Source organism: Gobio gobio, assembly GCF_949357685.1.
Source record: "Gobio gobio genome assembly, chromosome: 2".
Taxonomy (NCBI): Eukaryota; Metazoa; Chordata; class Actinopteri; order Cypriniformes; family Gobionidae; genus Gobio; species Gobio gobio.
In genome coordinates this window covers 66,118,853-66,124,342 of record NC_137098.1, presented here as the reverse complement: position 1 = coordinate 66,124,342, position 5,490 = coordinate 66,118,853, and positions in this window count along the sequence as shown.

Here is a 5,490-nt window from a genome sequence, read left to right as displayed (position 1 = left end):
CAATTTAAACAAAAACACATGCAATTCCCATAGAACCAAATAATTTTTTTTAAATTTAAACCAAAAAACTAAATTTAAATTAATAAAACGAGCACAAATTAATTATGCTTAATTTAATCGGGCCTTAAGCATTTTTTTCAGTGTAGGCCTATTTTAATGGCGCTGCCAACTTCCATGTTAATTTAGGTGTACACCGCAGCCGTTATATATTATTTTAATTTCATTATCATAATCATACATAAACACACTGGTTTGCAGCACAAATAGGTGCATTTTGTTATTCTTCTAGTTAGTTATCTATAGCGGCTAATGCATCTGAAGTCTGGCACATCCAAAGGAAATGGGTTCATTCCGCATTGCACAATAATGTGGATGTACGGACTCTTGCTCGAGAATTCCTGGATTTGATGTTGCCAAAAGTTCACCAATCCGAACAGACTTCCACGATTGGCCGGTGAAATAACAGTGTATTTCGTAGCATTTTCAAGCTGATTTTAGTCACTCACTTAATAATGTTGGGTTAAAAATAACCCAGCATAGTGACCCAATATGTGAAGCCATCATTGAGTGGAACAGCAACTCTGTTTCCTGTAAAAGTTACTTTACAGTATTTGTGCAATTCTTGCTAATGTCCTGAGGTTGTGATTAAAATGGTTAAGATCGTTAAAAGACCACTAAATATTATCCCATTCTTGCTCAGAAGTGTGTCTGTATATAGTCATGCAGTTTTTATTTTCGGGAGTTCAAAAGTTTAGGGTCAGTACGATTTTGTTATGTTTGTTTACTTTTATTCATGCATTTTATTATTCAAATGACATTTTATTCAAGGATGCATTACATTGATCAATGTTACAAACAAATCTATTTCAAATAAATACTTTTTTGAACTTCCTATTTATAAAATAACCCAAATGTTTCAAATAAATGCATCCTTGTTGATCAGGAGAGGCTTCTTTCAAAAACATCAAAAAATCCCCAAACTTTTAAAGTGCAGTGTGTAATATCTCGTATGACCACTCAAAAGATCAAAAGAAGATGAAGATTATAGATGAATACACATTATATACACAACATATAATATATTTGATGGATAGACCTGTAACTTAAAACCTTACACGTAGGCCATATTATCCCTTATTATGAATATATCCTGTTGTTTGCCCAGTTTGTTGTTCTGATTGGCTTTTCTTGACCTCTATAGTGATATCTGATTAAGGCATAGCAGCAGTTATGGCTTGCAGGGCTTATTCAAGCTTAGGGAAAAACTCATTTGAATCGTATGTGAGTGTGTGATATAACAGGTGTTACTGGAGTTGTTTAGGAATTCTAGAGGGCTTATCCTGAGGGCTTTTTCTCACCTAATACTTTAATACTCATTAAGGCCTGCCTCTGTGACTTCCACCATACGCCCTGATCTGCTCCACAAGCCCCGCCCACACCGACCTGTCCATCTCAAACATTACACGAACTGTATGTGTGTGTGTGTGTGTGTGTGTGTACTGTAGTGAAATCCGTTATTCTTCTTTCAGACATGCATCACTGTGTTTTGTGGTGTAAATTTGAATTGCAGGTTGCTCAAAACTGGGTTTCATGATAGAGGAAATACTTCTCCATCTCGAGCTGGTCTGATCAAACCTCTATAACCTTAAGTGTTAAACGTCTGTGTTTAACTCATCCTAGCGTTTGTGCTCCAGGCATGAGGCGACTGTTAACTGACTGGAATTGTAAAAAATATATATTATCAATATACACTATATTGCCAAAAGTTTTGGGACGTCTGCCTTTATATGCACATGACGTCTGCCATTCTTTATCCGTAGGGTTTAACATGGACTCTGCCCACCCTTAAGGCCCGGGTATACTTTACTTACCGCGCCCGGACGCGTCACGCGCACAGCCCTGTCCGCGCGTCTTTCAAAGTATACTACACAACGGATGCGCGCGGAGGATCGCGTTCGACACATGCGCAGTAAAAAAGTGTCTATGCTCCACCAGACATCGGAGGGCAGCACTGAGTCCTGTCATCAACGGGACATTCGCTTGGCATGATCGGAGAAGAACTGCAGTGCATCCACCATTGCAACATAGTTTGGAAGAAACACTGAAGAATCAACAATTCTCTTTTTTTTCCCAAGCGTGTTGTTTTTAAACCGGTCTTTGCACACTCTTCTTCGACGGCTGAACACTGTGCTCAATACTGTGTTTATTGCCACCTAGTGGACTCTTCTGTACTGCTGGCGCATGCGCTGTTGCACGCGGACCGTCCGCGCGGTCTCAAAATTTGGGCTGCGTGCGGACGGGGTGTGCGGCCGGCCGCGAGCCCTCCGAATGACGAAAATTACGTTAAATTAAATTGAGGCACTGATGTTGGACGAGAAGGCCTGGCTCTCAGTCTCCGCTCTAATTCATCCCAAAGCTGGGGCCAGTTGCATAAACTAAGCCATTATGTTTAGACAGTGTCTTAAGATCTAGTATGAGCCACCAGCAGTTAGGCAAGTGGCATTCAATCTTACTTTTTGTATCAAATTAGGCCAGTTTATGTTTTTATGTAACTTATTTTAAAAAGTTATGAACAGTCTTTAAGAAAAAAATGTATGTCTAACTTGTAAGACTAGTCTTAATGGTTTATGCAACTGGCCCCTGTTCAATCGGGTTGAGGTCAGGACTCTGTACAGGCCAGTCAAGTTCCTCCTCACCAAACTCACTCATCCATGTCTTTAAGGAGCGACGCTTTGGTCACTGGTGCAGTCATGATGGGACAGGAAGGGGACGTCCCCAAACTGTTCCCACAAAGTTGGGAGCATAAAATTGTCCAAAATGTCTTGGTCTGCTGAAGCATTAAGAGTTCCTTTCACTGGAACTAAGGGGCCAAGCTCAACCCCAGAAAAACAACCCCACACCATAATCCCCCCTCCACCAAACTTTACACTTGGCACAATGCAGTCAGGCAAGTCCCGTTCTCCTGGCAACCGCCAAACCCAGACTCGTCCATCAGATTGCCAGACGGAGAAGCGTGATTGGTCACTCCAGAGAACACGTCTCCTCTGCTCTAGAGTCCAGTGGCGGCACGCTTTACCCCACTGCATCCCACGCTTTGCATTGCACTTGGTGATGTAAGGCTTGGATGAGCTGCTCGGACATGGAAACCCATTCCATGAAGCTCTACACACTGTTCTTGAGCTCATCTGAAGGCCACATGAAGTGTGGAGGTCTGTAGCTGTTGACTCTGCAGAAAGTTGGCCACTTCTGTGACCCTCAGCATGCGCTGACCCCGCTCTGTGATTTTACATGGCCTACCACTCCGTGGCTGAGTTGCTGTTGTTCCCAATTGCTTCCACTTTGTTATAACACCACTAACAGTTGAGCGTGGAATATTTAGTAGAGAGGACATTTCCCGAATGGACTTAACCGATCACGGTCCCACGCTTGAGTTCTCTGAGCTCCTGAGAGCCACACACTCTAACACGTGTGTGTAGAAGCGTCTGCAGGCCTAGTGCTTTTATACACCTGTGGCCATGGAAGTGATTGAACACCTAAATTCAGTGATTTGAGGGGTGTCCCAATACTTTAGGCAATATTTTTACATTGCTTTAACTCATCAAAATAAGTTAAGTTTTATTATACCAGTTATAAAAGATTCAACTCATTTTTTAAGTCATTTTAATGTAATTTAAGTTAACTGACTTAAACATCCTGTACAGCTACTTTTACAGAGTAGTGGATGGTAAAACTGCACTTCTGCAACACTGGCAATCAACACATTTTCTTACTTTTTTTCTTCTTTACAATTTTCCGCAGGTAATTCATAACGTACGGAATGTAACATTAATAACTAGAATGTTCAACATTCTAAATCTGTCTGCCAGTGATGTCTCCTCCTCTCTGTCTCTCATTCTTCTGCTTTAATTCTCCTTTTTTGAACCATTTTTTTAAAATACTATTCCAGGGCTCCAGACTAACTTTTTTCACTAGGAGCACAATGGCCCCCAACTGAAAATTTTAGGGGCACAACCAGAAATTTTAGGGGCGCACACCGTAAATCAACATGCTAACCAAATCTACTAATATCCACTTTATTACTAATAGGTATCGGTATCGTTAAGGTTTTAATGGTATTACTACTCCTACCGATACTGCTTATCGATCCGGTACTTTTAACAGTATTCTTACCGGTTCTTTTTATTATACTTTATTTTATTTTTATTTTTATTATATATATATATATATATATATATATATATATATATATATATATATATTAGTGCTGTCAAACGATTAAAATATTTAATCGCGATTAATCGCATTAATGTCATAGTTAACTCACAATTAATCACAATTAATCGCACATTTTTATTTATTCTAAATGTCCCTTGATTTCTTTTTGTCCCATTATTTTTTCTTATTTTAATGCTCTTATCAACATAGAAAAGTGGATCGGCTTGCTTTGTTCAAATGTTTGTTTTATTGAAAACAACATTGGCATACTTTAGTGTTCGATTTCACACCAACATTCTCACTTGGAGCAAATAATCTCACACAATGTAACACTGCCCATCAATAAAAGGGTGAAACAAATACTTTGTTGCACAAACAGCCCCTTCAACAGCCCTTTCTAAGGGATCAAAACAGGGTGATACAAAATAAAATTACAAAGTGCACATGCAAGGTAAACTAGGACTCCGCCTATAGTGCAGTTAAACCAGGGGTCGCCAACTAGTGAACTCCGGTCCGAATCCGGACCGCGAGATGCGTCCATCCGGACCGCGAAGCCTTTTGACATAATGAAACAGTTAACGTTGCAATGCTCACTGTTACTACGTTCAGACCCAGACGCGCGGTCAAGCATGCAGTGAAGAAGAGACTGATGGTGCGCTCACACCGGACGCGAATGACGCGACATGCACACCGCTTAATCCGCGCCGCAGAATGTCTATTTGCGTCTTTGCATTGACTTAAATCACTCGCGCAAAACGCTTCATTCGCGTCTGGTGTGTAGGCTACGCACCATCAGAGCAGAAAGCAGCGCTCAAGACAAGCACTTTTAGTTGAAGACCCCTGAGTTAAACCATGGCTTAATACGTTTCTCATTTCGGCGTCTCACGCCTGCCATCCACGTCTACTCTTTTAATGGCCCAAACGAGTGCGGGCAGCCAGCCGCAGCGTGCCTGATGTTTTGTTTCCGGTCTAGCTACATCCGGAGTGGTGTTGTAGTTTTTCTAACGTTACTAGTTGTTGCAACAGCATGTGAAAAAACTACAAAGTTTGTTAGACCAAAAAGAACGTTAATCTCGCGATAAAAAAATTGACGCCGTTAAAATAGGTTTGCGTTAACGCCGTTAATAACGCGTTTAACTGACAGCACTAATATATATATATATATATATATATATATATATATATATATATATATATATATATATATATATATATATATATATATATATATATATATATATATATATATATATATATATATATATAAAAAACATA